Source organism: Oryctolagus cuniculus, chromosome 5 (genome assembly GCF_964237555.1).
Source record: "Oryctolagus cuniculus chromosome 5, mOryCun1.1, whole genome shotgun sequence".
Taxonomy (NCBI): Eukaryota; Metazoa; Chordata; class Mammalia; order Lagomorpha; family Leporidae; genus Oryctolagus; species Oryctolagus cuniculus.
In genome coordinates, this window is record NC_091436.1 from 145,790,210 (window position 1) to 145,804,356 (window position 14,147).

Genomic DNA, 14,147 nt, shown 5'->3' on the forward strand with positions numbered 1-14,147 from the left:
TTTCATAGGAAATTTTTCTTCATGTTATGTATGAATCTCTTTATTTTATGGATTTGCTTCTGATTACTTGTAAGAAATCCTACAATCAATTTTTTAAATTCCATTTTTGGCATTTATTCAATCTTTTCATCTTCACATTCTAGTACTGAAGTGTTGTTGTGTTCCTTTGGTGGCATCGTGTTGTCTTGCTAATTCTCTTTTTTTATGATTCTTAAACGTAAAATTTATTTCACATATGAGAGGAAGGTAGTCAACAGGAATCAATGATAATTTCCTTCTTTCACCCAGCATTTTGTCCCAGAACAGGACAGAATCACATCTTTTACCCAGACCAGGACAGAATCACATCAGTCTTTGTTGTCCAGGTCCCATGGCCCAGGCCTGCAAAGCAGGTATTAGAGTGGCTTTTCCTGGATTGCAGCTTGGCTGCTGCTGTGTCTCCTGCTGTGGGAGTAGTGCAGGTGCAGGCAGGGCTTGATTTCACTTGCCAGGCAGACATGATGATTACAAGACATTAATTATAGTCGCCCAGCCTAAGGCCTCCACTTTCACTGGTCCTTTGCTGTGTTCCTCTTGTTAATAAGCTCCTGTTCCTTATCATTCCACCTCTCTGAGGTTGCTGCCTAATTGTGGACTCACTTCTAGTAGACATTTCCTCATTTACCCCTATGGCTCACTTAGAAACAAAGGTTGCTCTAAGTTGCCTCAATTACTTTATCTTGTTTACCAAATGTTTATTGACAATAAAAAACAAGCATTTTTATTTGCTATATTTTAAAGATTATAAAGTTATCTTTAAGTCATTTATATGAAAGAATATCTTCTAAACAAAGAAAACTGTAATCTATCTAATTGTAAAATACATTCAACTTGATTGTACATTCCTTTTATCAAGGGAAGATGATTACAACCATAATTTTTGATAAAGTACTGCTAGTGTCCAAAATAATATATGCACATTTCATTTCATATAATGCAAACTAATCAGAAAAATAGATGTCATATTATCATTAAAGCTAAATTAAAATTAATACAAGGAACCACTACATAGCTCAGAAGTATAGTTTTATGCATGGGTGGGAAATGTTAATAATTCTAGTATCATTCCCATCTGCAGAGCAGAGCCACAGTGTTGTACAGTCCTATGACTACATCAAGTTTAATTATATGCCCATAGCACCATCTAATTGAACTTTTGTGCTTTAACACAATATATAGTTAAGCTCTAAAAATCAATCCTTCATTGTCCAGTAAATGCATTATATAAGTGTATATCACCTATACAATGTTATAAATATTCCATCATATTCAAAATTTTTAGTAAATTTCTTACCATTAATGTTATTTACAATTTAGAAGACCTTTCCCCTGTGAATTTCAATTACATATATTTTGCATATAAAATTAAATAGTTTATCTTTTTGAAATATTATTTGAGAATTTTTAATATTCCTTGAGAGGGCTAATTATTAAAATGATTACCTTTCCAATTAGATTATGTAACCAGGTAGGAATTACCATCAAATGCAGACTGGTCAGGTGTGTTCAATAATAATTAAAGGAAGCCAGTAAAAAAAAAAGCAGTAAAACTGATCCTCAAAGACTCCTATTTATGTTATTCTCTTAGAAAACACTCTAGAAAACCTGTATATAAAGCCAAAGGATTCGTTCTTCTCAGGTGGCTTTTAAGATGACACCGTGCTCTCAAGACTGACGCAACTTGGCATTTCCAGAATCAGAATAAATGTGTGACTATTTCCAAATTTCATCATTTCTTGCCCACCTGATGCCACAAGATTGGTTAGTGTCTGGCCCAGGTCACCAGCATCTCTCATCTTGAGCATTGTGGAAGCCTCCTGAGGGTCTCCCTGTGTCTGCTCCATCACCCAAAGGAATACAGCAACACTTCAATATTAGAATGTGAAGATGAAGAGATTGGTGAAATGCCTGTTTTCCTGGGTTCCTGCGAGTCTGAATTTTGAGAGCTATGAACACAATCTTGTTGACACGTTCAGCACCAGTTCTTCATTAGCCAGGCTGCTTCCACGTGGAAGAGTTCCATTATTTGTCCCCTTCTCTGGGGCCTCAACTATTTTTTTAACTTTCATTTAATAAATATAAATTTTGAAAGTACAGCTTTTGGTTTATAGTGTCTTTTCCCTCCATAACCTCCCTCCCACCGTGCAGCACCTTCTCCATGGCCTCGGCTGAGTTGGACTACATCATCGAGATCCCGGATCAGCCCTTCTGGAGCCAGAAGAGCAGCTCCAGCCAAGCTGGGAAGGAGGCTGGCACTCGGCAGCCGGTGGTGATTCTCTTGGGCTGGGGTGGCTGCAAGGACAAGAACCTTGCCAAGTACAGCGCCCTCTACCATAAAAGGGGCTGCATCGTGATCCGCTACACGGCCCCGTGGCACATGGTCTTCTTCTCCGAGTCCCTGGGCATCCCGTCACTGCGGGTTTTGGCCCAGAGGCTGCTGGAGCTCCTCTTCTATTACGAGATTGAGAAGGAGCCCCTGCTCTTCCACGTCTTCAGCAACGCGGGCGTCATGCTGTACCGTTACGTGCTGGAGCTCCCGCACACTCACCAGCGCTTCTGCCACCTGCACGTGGTGGGCACCATCTTTGACAGCGGTCCTGGTGACAGCAACGTGGTCAGGGCGCTGCGGGCCCTCGCCGTCATCCTGGAGCACTGGCCTGCCGTGCTGCGCCTCCTGCTCCTGGTGGCCTTTGCCCTGGTGGCAGTGCTGTTCCACGTCCTGCTCGCTCCCCTCACTGCCCTCTTCCACCCCCAACTTCTATGACAGGCTACAGGATGCTGGCTCTCACTGGCCTGAGCTCTACCTCTACTCCAAGGCTGATGAGGTAGTGCTGGCCAGGGACATGGAGCGCATGGTGGAAGCACGCCTGTCACGCCGGGTCCTGGTGCGCTCTGTGAGACTTCGTGTCATCTGCCCACGTCAGCCACCTCCGTGACTACCCTACTTATTACACGAGCCTGCGTGTCGACTTCATGCACAACTGTGTCCACTGCTGAGATCCCTGCTGCGGCTCCCCTCTGCTCCAGAAATAAATGCCTGACACCTCCCCACGACCCGCATCTGTGGGGCCCTCTTCCCTATGGCTTTCTGCGACTTAGGGGTACCCTAAGTAGAAAGTTCCCATGGGCCTGTGTCCTGGGGGAACAGCTGCATCTGCTGACCTCAGGATCCTGGCAGGACTCTGGGGGTCTCGCTGAGAAAAAAAATGTCCCCATCTCCCACTCCCTCTCCTATCCCATTCTTCATCAAGATTCATTTTCAATTATCTTTATATTCTCAACTATTTAAATCATTATGATTTGAGACATTACAGATTGCAGCAGCATTAGACTGGGTAGTCACTACCTTTATTCTGTGGCACAGTGGTGATAACGGCCCCCTGGCCTTCCTAATTTCTTTCCTGGTGGCTGTGGTGGCAGCAGCAACTTCTCTGAGGGGCTTGAGGGGCAGCAAGAGTGAGCCTTCCTTATTCTTGTTTCTTGAATTTTTGCATTTATTTTTAGGAATTTGTGCAGATACTTCTTTTTTTTTTCCCCGCTGATGGCTTTTATCTTTGGAGCATGCGTCTGTGGCTTAGTGGGGTGTCTGCTCTTTCAGTAAATACCAGAGGTGTGTGCTGAGTGTGGCCAGGGAGCTCTGTTCAGTGCTCCAGTGTGGGGTGAATATCCAGGGTGACACCCAAGTTGGGTGTGGTAGATCTTCTCTTGCTAGCAGGAGGGTGGGCATGATCATCTCTGCTGGCATAATTACACCCTCACCTTCTCTCTTCCAAGGTGATCATTGTCTGGGTGTTAGCCAACAGTGAGTGCAGTACTCATCCTTGCTGCTGCATGAACCACACAAGGGAGCTGTGCAGGTTCAGTGTGAGCACAGATCCCACTGCATTGACACATCCCTGGAATCAGGGAGCTCTGAGCATGTGGAGCTCTTCACAGTGATTGCCCAGAGAACCAATTACACCCTTTGCCCTCTCATGTAGTCAGAATCTCATCACATAAGGCTCCACAGTCACTGAGCGCTGTTGATCCGCTCCTCCCCGCTAGCCTGTCCCATCTACATATAGGCAAAGACATTCCCAGAGCCAGCTACTTGTGGGTGCTCCACATAGTAGGTTTGGACCTGGGAGCCTGTGATAAGTTGAGAGGTTGGGGGCACTTCACAGTCCTACGTGGGTGTCCAGCCCCTGTCAATCCTTCCAGCTAAACTCAAAGTCAGTGGGGAATGCAGATTTTTCCCCTCTGGTAAAATACATGAATCACACGTGTGCACAAGAGCCACTGGCTGAATGTTGCATTCTACCTTCTCATTGCAGGATGCATGAACTCGAGTTTCTGCCGCCATTACTGCTGCCCAGATGGCTCTTTGTCCCAGCTAGTTGCTGGGTGCACATACAAGTGCTTATGCAACTGTTGCTTATGCCCAAGATGGCACCTGCCCTCTCTCAGCTAGTTGCTGTATCAGGGGAAGAGGCGAGAGAAACATGCCCCCTCTTTTTTTCACTTGGTTGGCTGGTACCCTGTCCACCTCTGGGCTCCCAGCTGGACTCACACCATGCTCTGCCTCCAGCTATATCTCTAGTGGCAGGAGCCGCTGCTATCCAATCTCAGCTCAATCTCCAAAGCTGGTGTTTTCTCTGGCTCTTGGCTGCTGGGGTTGTAGGTTGTGTCCATGCTTGTGCTGTGCGTCCACACCTTCTTCATTGATCCACGGTACTCCTCTCCCTTCCACAGAATTTCCTCTGAGAATATACTTCCTTCATTTTTTTTTTTTTTTTTTTACTGTTTACCCCTAGCCTGGAGCGGTATGCCCTTCCATGTTCTGCCATGTTGCTCCAGTCCAAGTCTGATGAACTTTTAAATAAAATGAAAAGACATCTGTGGAAGAATGTGTGGAATGTGGGGTTTGTAAATCATATTTCAGATGGGCCAACTAGGAAATGACTTAATGGTAGGTAGGGATTCATTCAGGATGAATTGATAATGTCTACTTTATCATTTTAGGATCATTAAACAATCAACATAAACCTGTAGGAATGTGCTAACCAAGGGTAATGGTAAGAATTATTTTCTCTTGGAGCTATAATGAACTGTGGTAAAATTGTTTTCCTATGGGCATGGCCAAAATAACATTTCTAAGCTGTCTTTACCAGTTTTTCACAAACTCAAAGAATTTTTCAAAGGTACTCTATCACTTAGCATAAGTGAAATAAGCTAGATACATAAAGACAAATATCACATGTTTTCTCTTATAAGTGGAAATTAATATATAGAAGTATAAAAATTGTGTGGATGTCGTATGGTATGTAGGTAGTTATAATAAATAATTTTCACTGAATTATACCATCTACATGACAGGATGTCCTATTCCCTTGCTTTATAATCAGTTATGAATTCCACATTATATGACATTAATATCTCTGTTTTCAGAGATATTAATATCTGTTTTCAGGTATATGAAGTGATTTGGCAAAATGGTAAAAATTTTTAAATCTTAAAATAAAAAATGTTTCTATAAGCATAAAGTAACAAAAGAAATATAATACTGTTTTCCATTAATATGTATAATTATTATTAATAAAATATTGTTAGAAATAAACCCAGAGATATTCTCTTGATACACCTACAGTCAAATCAATATACTAGTCCAGGGTTTCCTTAAAAATTTGAGAAACATGCATTTTACTTTCTGTGAAATATTATTATGCACATATAGCACATTGTTTACAATTTTATGTGAAAGAGAAAACAACTGTCTTAACAAACATCAAAGATGATTTATTGTTAGCAAAGTATTATTTACATAAATAAAAAGAAAGAGGAGATGATGAAAAGTAAGCAAACCAGAAAAGAACTGAGGGAAGTTTGGACAAATCTGTACATTATATAACATCTCTTTCGTGGGGAAAATTTCATAATGATAATAAAGAATACCTGTTACAGTAGCAGTGACTGGGTCTGGAAAGATTCTGAAGCTAAAGACAAAAAAATAGTCTAGTCCAACTTGAGCCAGCCCCATCCCCACCTTAACATCTTATTATTTTACTCTTTAAGAAATGTCCCAGGGAGGGGAGTTGTGGTGAAGTGGGTTGCTACATCCCATATTGCAGTGCCTGGATTTGAAGTCCACCTTGGCTTCTGATCCAGTTTCCTGTTACTGTGCACCCTGGTAATTAGCAGATGATGGTCCAGTTACTTTGGCACTTGCCACGTACGTGGGTGAGCACATGGAATTCCTGGCTCCTGGCTTCCCCATGACCCAGCCCTGGCCATCACAAGCATTTGGGAATGAAACAGTGGATGGAAGATTCTCTCTCTCTCTCTCTCTCTCTGTCTCTCTCTCTGTCTCTCACACTCTCTTTCAAGTAAAAAAAATAAAAATAAATATTAAAAAAGAAATGCCCCAGATTTAATATTTGCAGCTTTAACCACTGCATATTTTGAGGAACAAGGTGATACAGTTTAAAGAGTTCAAACTTTGGAACCAAGCAGATTTGGGCCCCAATCCTCACTGTAGTGTGTACTAATTATACTGCCAGAATTTAGCCATATGTTCTCTATAGGGCTGTTATTAAAAATTACCAACAATGTGAATAGAGCACTTAACAGAGTGCTGGGCACATGGCAGTTGCATGATGAAGAATAGCTGCTACCTTATTAATTCATGGCAAGAAATTTTATTAGGTTTAAAGAAATCACAGAGTAACAAAACATCCACAAATCTCAAACAGCCATCTGTTTTGAACAGCATATGTACTATGGAACTCTAGCTCACTGAAATGATTTAGATACCTTCTTAGAACTCACCAAAATGGGATTTGGCCTGCATCAGATACAATCCTAATTTTCAGATCTAATGGTCTGCTATTAGTCATCTTATTTATCCTCTCTACAGCATGCAGTGCTGCTGACTTTTCTTAATTCATCTATTTGGATTCCTCCACAAGGCTCTCTCTTGTTTCTTCTCTCATTTCAGATTCTACCTGGGGTTGGGGTTTTGAAAAGGTCTTTTCTAGCCGGCGCCGTGGCTCAATAGGCTAATCCTCCACCTTGCGGCGCCGGCACACCGGGTTCTAGTCCCGGTCGGGGCGCCGGATTCTGTCCCGGTTGCCCCTCTTCCAGGCCAGCTCTCTGCTATGGCCAGGGAGTGCAGTGGAGGATGGCCCAGGTGCTTGGGCCCTGCACCCCATGGGAGACCAGGAAAAGCACCTGGCTCCTGGCTCCTGCCATCGGATCAGCACGGTGCGCCGGCTGCAGCGGCGGCCATTGGAGGGTGAACCAACGGCAAAGGAAGACCTTTCTCTCTGTCTCTCTCTCTCACTGTCCACTCTGCCTGTCAAAAAAAAAAAAAAAAAAAAAAAAAAAAAAAAAAAAAAGAAAAGGTCTTTTCTATACTTCCTAATCCCATATTCTGTTAATTCTTCCCTTAAGTTGACCAGGGAGAGTCACCAGAGTTCAGCAAAACCTTGTTCAGTACCTAGAATGTTCTGCACTCACCTTTCTTCCAGGTGTTGGAGTAATAAGGACAAATGAGACTGAAGCATTGGAGACTTCCTGTACTTGCCCTATTGAAGTCTTCTATCCTTACTAAATACATTGGAAGCTTGTGCCTTTCAGCCCTTAGTAGAAGATAGGGCCGTGTAAATAGTTCTGGCCACAAAATGTGAATCAAATGCTGTAGATGCAAATTATGGGCTAAGGAGCATAAGAACCAGTGTGGTACTTCCTCTCTCTTCTTCCAGACTGTCATGACCCATCCAGAATGATGTGTTGAGTTGGCAATGTCACAAGGGAAGGGAACTTGGACCCATGATTGTTAGAAGGAGGAAATTCCTACTGACATGCATCAGATTTTGCACTGCTGAGAAATAAACTTGTACTAGATGGCAGATTTCAGAATTATCTCTTCTCTCCTCTTTTATTCTACTACCATTCTAGAATAAAATTTCGATTTTATTTTATTTGATCCTAAACTACTATGTTACAATGTACTTGGAAAAATGAGTATATCTATCTAAGTAGATATTACCAGGGTAATATGCTACGGGCACTGGTGGAATAATCACAGAATATTTTTGGGGCATTGAGAAGAGGCCATGAACTCACTCTGAGAGGAGATTGTCCAGGGAAGATATGATTTCCTGCCTCCAACATTTCTTTCCATTCTTCCTCTTCTTCCCTGGATCCAGTTTTGAGCCAATATCAGGCAGAGGACTGTTCTGAACAGATGGTTGCCTAGATTGCTGTAGGCACAAAATCAAAGACCAAGTATCCATTTTTCCTCAGTGCAGGTGCCTGATACCATGGGATTTCTTCCTAACCATGATTCCTGAAAAGACTGTATGAGACCTGAGGATACACGGCATCATGATTCCTTTACTTAGCATTGCTCAGAAAAAATAAACAAGAGAAAGAACTGTATCTGAAAGTTCTCTTGCCTGTACAGTCTTGAATTACTTCTTTTATTAGGTGTTTTTTTGTTTCATTTCTTTCTGCATTCTTTGTCTATGTTCCTAATATCATAACATTTCCCTCCAGATCTTTCCCTAAGGCAGAGTTAACCAGAAAATGCACTATCTCCATTTATTCTATGCTCATTTATGCTCTTTTCCCCTCATTACTATGAGATTTGGATCCTGTTGCCAGGGGAAGTGTTAGTGTATCCCTTATCTTCCTTAACTGTATTTGTCTAGGGTCCTTCTGACATTATGTTGATTCCAGTTTTTAAGGTGAGAAGCAAGTGAGCCAATCCACAGTTATGACTTTTTCTGTTTGTTCTCATTCTCTCTCTCCTACAGTTTCTTGAGAATTTAGCAATATAACTATTTGATACATTCCCCTCTTCTTACCTACTGGATCCTCCACCCTCTGATGAACACTTTCCACTAAGTTACAGATCATATGGGTGAGGGACACTTGGTATGAGTATAGAATATCTAGTATTACTTTACCATATGAACAAGAGTTAAAATACCATTCTAGACATACCGTGGACATGAATTACCATGGGGATATCAAGGGAATTATAAATAATTTTATACTGAGGGAGGATGAATTAGATATAGAGGTTACTAATGTCATGCTAGTGGGTATTATGGCTCCTTGGGTGTGGGTTGAGTCATGATTTAGAATTGGATTCTAAGAGTTTCTAAGAGTTAGTATAGGATGTTCAAGCCTGAAGCAAACAAAGCTTCCAAGAACTGGAGAATCAATCTAAGTTAAAGTCTGTTAGAAGAAAGTCTAGATTCACCAGAAAGATCAGCACTACATACCAAACTTAGAAGGCCCAAAGCAGGATCTGGGTTGAAGTCACATAGCCAAAACCACAGAGCCAGGAGAGGAGGAGATTGGAGCAAAGTCAGGTGGGGAACAGTGCAGGAGACTGCAGGCCAGAGTAGAGGCGCTAAAACCCAGGAATTCTTTGTGGTTTTCCTTTATGAACTAGTGGGCTCAAAAAGGGTACATATGGGATCAGGTGTGATGCAGGCCAAGGGCAGAGTGAACATATGGGAGATAAGATTGGAAAGAGGCCTGGAGATCTCATTATGAGAAATCTTGACTAAGGGATATATAACTTATTTTACTGGCCACATTAGAGTAAAAAAAGAATTTTAAATGGGAATGGGGAATAGTCTGATCTACACTTCAAGCAAGAGTGGGGAGGATCAGCCAGAGGAGTGGGAGACAGGATCTGCTGGTTAAGAGGTGATTTCTTTTGTTCAGGTGAGAGAAGATGGAGCCAACCTAGGACAGATAGTAGGATGGTGAGTGTTGGGCATTACTTAAGTGTGAACCAATTGAGAAAGTAGATTAATTAGCATCTTTGTCTAATTTATTGCATGTCTGGCATGGGGGAAAGTTGACTTGCAGATTTCTAGGTGGTTGGTAGTGTCAGTCACAGAGCTAGAGAGGTCCAAGGTGGGAGAGATCTTGAGAAGGAAGTTGAGCTTAGTTTTGGACATGAATACCTTTGTTGTTCACACAAGATATCCAGGTGCAGAGGTTGGTAGTGCAATACAACAAGTAAAAAGCTTTGTGAAAGGCCAGCCTAGAGACGTGGTGTGATGATCCTGGAGGGGAAGGAAGGCTATCACGCACAGGAAGATAGTGAAAAGTGGGCTGAAGACAAACATCTTGAGTTTATTTTAAAGGCAGGAGAGAAAGCACCTAAAAGAAAGGAGAGGGATGGCATTTCTGGCCGGACTGGATGGACTAATCTTGATTAAGTTTGAAAGGCCCAGACAGAGAGAGGAACAGGAATAGAATACCTAAGGGTGTTTGCTCGAAACATTGAGGGAATTCTTCACGTAAGTAAGAAGTATGGTTTTCTGCTACATATTGGAGCAAGAACCAGCAAACTATTTTTGTTAAAGGTCAAATAGTCAGTAGTTTAGGTTTTGTGGGCCCTGCCACAACCATGCCATTCTTACTGTGACATTCCAGGAGCCAAAGACAAGACCTTCAACAAATTTTGTTCTAATAAAACTATTTGAAATAAGCAGGGGGCTGAATTTAGCCTGCAAACCAGTGTTTGCTGTCCATGCAGGCTGAGGCCTGGGTTGAAGATTTGAAGTAAGTTTTGGAGTTTGGATTCATCCTTGGAAAATGGGCAAGAATGAGTGCTGATCAGTGATAAGGGAGAGAATACAAGTTGAGCTGAGGGCCCAGTTGACATAAGCAAGTATGTGCTGGCTATGGCACCTTTGCATTGCTCTGTAAGTTTCTAGTGGTGTTACTCCCTCTTCTATGATCTCAGATCATTGCTTACATTTCTGGATAGTCAGAAGTGTCTCTCCCTGTAGACTGTGATAATTTTAATAAAAGATCTTTTTTTATTTTTTGGAATAGATCAGTTTTACTTGGTTTTCTGTTAAAGACCACATTCTTAACCATAGGCATTTCCCCCTCACCTTTCTGCAGCACAGTGAGAACTTTGTCCAGACCTGAGCTGCAACTGCCGGGCGCCTCTCCCTTCATGTTCAATCCAGCCAGGTCTTGTCCTATGAGGACTGGTGACTAATGTGGTGACTGTTAGCTGGTCAGAGGGGCTGAAGTCATACAGCAATTATGGCTCCACACACATGCACCCACTGTTTTATCTGTCTTCCTCTGCTCCCCCCACCATCTTCCTGTCTTGGGAACAAAAAACTTCTCTGACTTTCCATGGCCAACACAGCTGCCCAACTGGCTGAAAACACAGAAGTGAATGAAGTCAGTGAAAGAATGAGTCACTGCACAACAGTTCATTTACACTTGCCCCCGCCCTCCCCCACTGCCTCCTGACTTGGGATTTACTGCTTGGGAAGTAGCACTTTGCCATATCTCCAAGGGCCACGTGCAAGGAAGAGCCTTTGGGGGAGGAAGCAAGCCCCCTCCCCCCAACCACCGGCAAATTGGTTACTCACTCCTGGTGCATCTGTTCCTGTAACATCATTAGCGTCTAATGAGAGCATGGTGCCATGGTGGGGTTATAGGGCATGGGCTATGCCTGAGTGCTGTAGTGGTAGTTAAATATTTTCTGAAAAATGGACATACAACATAAATTCAAGATCTAAATCCATCCACTTCAGTTATAGATGAACATTTCTTGAGGTGTCACATATAGTGAATCTATAACCAGGAAAGGTCATAGGAAAAAGTATTAATCTTGTTTCCTGAAGCTATTGTTCATATTGATTTATGAGAAGTCATGAAGGTGGGCAATGGACAGTTTTATTTTTTTAAAGAAAGTGGCAGAGGCTTTTTTATTTAATGTCTATTTTAATCTACTTGAAAGACTGGGTGGCAGAGAGAAAAAGAAGTATCTTCGTCCCGCTGATTCACTCCCCAAATGCTCTCAACATCCAGGACTGGGCCAGGTTGAAACCAGAAGCCTGAAACTCCATCTGGGTCTCCCAAATAGGTGGCAGCGGCCCAAGCACTTTGAGCCGTTATCTGCTGCTTCCAGAAAGTTGGATTGGAAGCAGAGTTGTTGGGACTCAAACTAGCACTCCAAAATAGGATAGCAAATGGTGATTTCACTCACTGCACTACAAATGGCAACCTTGAAATGGACATCTTTGAGAGCAAATGACCTTGCCTTGTTACCTATGTTGAGGCTGTTAGTATTTACCGAAATGCTTTTATATGGATCAATGCTGGCATGGATTTAAAATCTGATACTAGATTTTTAGTAATAATAAAATCAGTGATCTGATTAATCAAAAACTTATATTCTAGCTATGATCTTTTTCTGTAATGAGTTCCTCCTGTCTTGAAAATGATGCCACCCACACCATGAGAAGCTTAGAGTGGTTGAAAGTTGTCTTAGTTTTCATGTTGACCATGTCTCTTGCCGTTTTAGGTCCTTGGTCAACCTTCTGTAATCACAGCCCTTATGTTACCCTTTTTCAAAGGTGTCTTTTATCTTCTTTGTAACAGGCCTCCTGAGGGGATAGCACTTGAATTCTCAGACTGAGGAGAAGAGAAATAGACAAGACTGAAGCTGGAGGAGCAGCTGCTGGTCCACCCGCTGCCAAGGCTTGGCAGCAGTCTCCTGGGGAAGCAGTACGCACCTGGTTCACACAGGACCAGAACAGCTGGTCCAGCTTTTGACTGGCAGAGCATGGCTTCCTTCATCACCAATGTGACTGGGCCTGTGATCTTGCTACAGCCTGCTGAAACCGAGAGAGACGCAGTGAAAGCCGTACACCTCAGTGGAGCAGGTGCAAGTCACATTTCACTAATGAACAATGGGCACTTTGCACACAGGAGGCTTTGATCTGAACACTAAAAAGCCCTTCTGTTGGACAGACTGTTGGCTGAGGCAGCAGCAGTGAGATGCATTAGGAAAGATCCTTTTTCCAAGAAAGTTGGGCAAGAGCTTTTGGTCAAATAATACTTGCAGAGGTAAGCTTTCTCATCTTTAGGGATCTTCTTGGGATAAAACAATATGCTTATGGGAGCGGAATATTCATGAAGCCATGGATCCCCATGACTTTTAGATGTAGTGCAAACCTCCAACTCTACCTCTGCCACCTGCCACCACCACATCAGTACAATCTGTCTAACCCTTGTTTAAATACTTCTGATAATCATAGGACCCAGTAATGCTTTTAGTTCATTAATTGCTTGATTCTATGTTGGGACCATCCACCCTGTGAATTTCATCTACATTAAGCTTAAATCGGTCTTCTACCCTTGGTTTCAGTTCTGCCCTATGGGGGAATGCAAAACAATCCACTTGAGGAGGAGCCCTCCAGATAGCTGAAGGCTGCTCTTATGTTTCCAGGAAATGTTAATAGAGCATATTTTAATAAATTTAAAACTTAATTAAAATAAATGATAAATAGACATGTGAATAAGTAACAAAAAATAAGATAAATTCCATCTTTATGAATTCAATGGTGCCTTCCCCCTGCAGTGACCTCAAAGACTGCAAATATGCTGTCTCCTCCATTTAAAAAGATCAGCAGAATTGCAACCTTTTATGATGGAGAAGATGTTAGAGATCATCTTATTTCAAACTTCATGTCACAGGAGAGAAAGCAGAGACTCACAGGATTGAACTCACATAGTTAATTCAGAGTTGATCAGGGCAGTCTGGGGCTTGTGTTCTGTGCCATGCTGCCTGAATGATCTCTGTGATCAAGGGCAGGAATGACTGTGGTTCTCAGCAAATTATCCATCACAATATTTAAAAAATTAAAAAAAATATTTTCTTGAAAGGTGGAGAGACAGACCAACATATCCCCACACATGGATATACACACAAATACACACACACACACAGAGGGAGAGAGAGAGAGACAGAGTTAGAGAGAGCGAGCTTGCATCTACCTTTTTATTCCTCAAGTGCCTGCAGCAACCGGTGCTTGGCCAGGTCAAACTCAGGAGCTGGGAACTCAATATAGATCTCCTATGTGAGTGACAGGGACCCAAATTCTTGAGTCATCATCTGATGCATTAGTAGGAAGCTGGAGTTGCAAATAGCCGGGACTCAAACCCCTCCACTTTTTCCCAGCAGTGCCTTAACTTCTATGCCTAACACCTGCCCCCATTTCCATTTCAAGCACTGGGGACTTCTGTCATCTCAACTTCCTTCCCCTACAACCTGCTCCCAGAGGATAATC

The 14,147-nt window shown here is 42.5% G+C and overlaps 1 long non-coding RNA gene and 1 pseudogene across 2 annotated transcripts in view; both read left to right on the plus strand.

The window, feature by feature from the left end:
* The window catches only part of LOC108178872 (uncharacterized), a 204,423-nt gene that overhangs the window by 93,650 nt on the left and 96,626 nt on the right, over positions 1–14,147 (plus strand). For both annotated transcript variants that reach the window (XR_011388753.1, XR_011388754.1), the window contains exon 5: positions 12,457–12,924. This is a non-coding gene — a long non-coding RNA (uncharacterized lncRNA). The remainder of the gene's footprint in view (positions 1–12,456; positions 12,925–14,147) is intronic.
* LOC100340026 (transmembrane protein 53 pseudogene) lies at positions 1,593–5,233 on the plus strand (annotated as a pseudogene).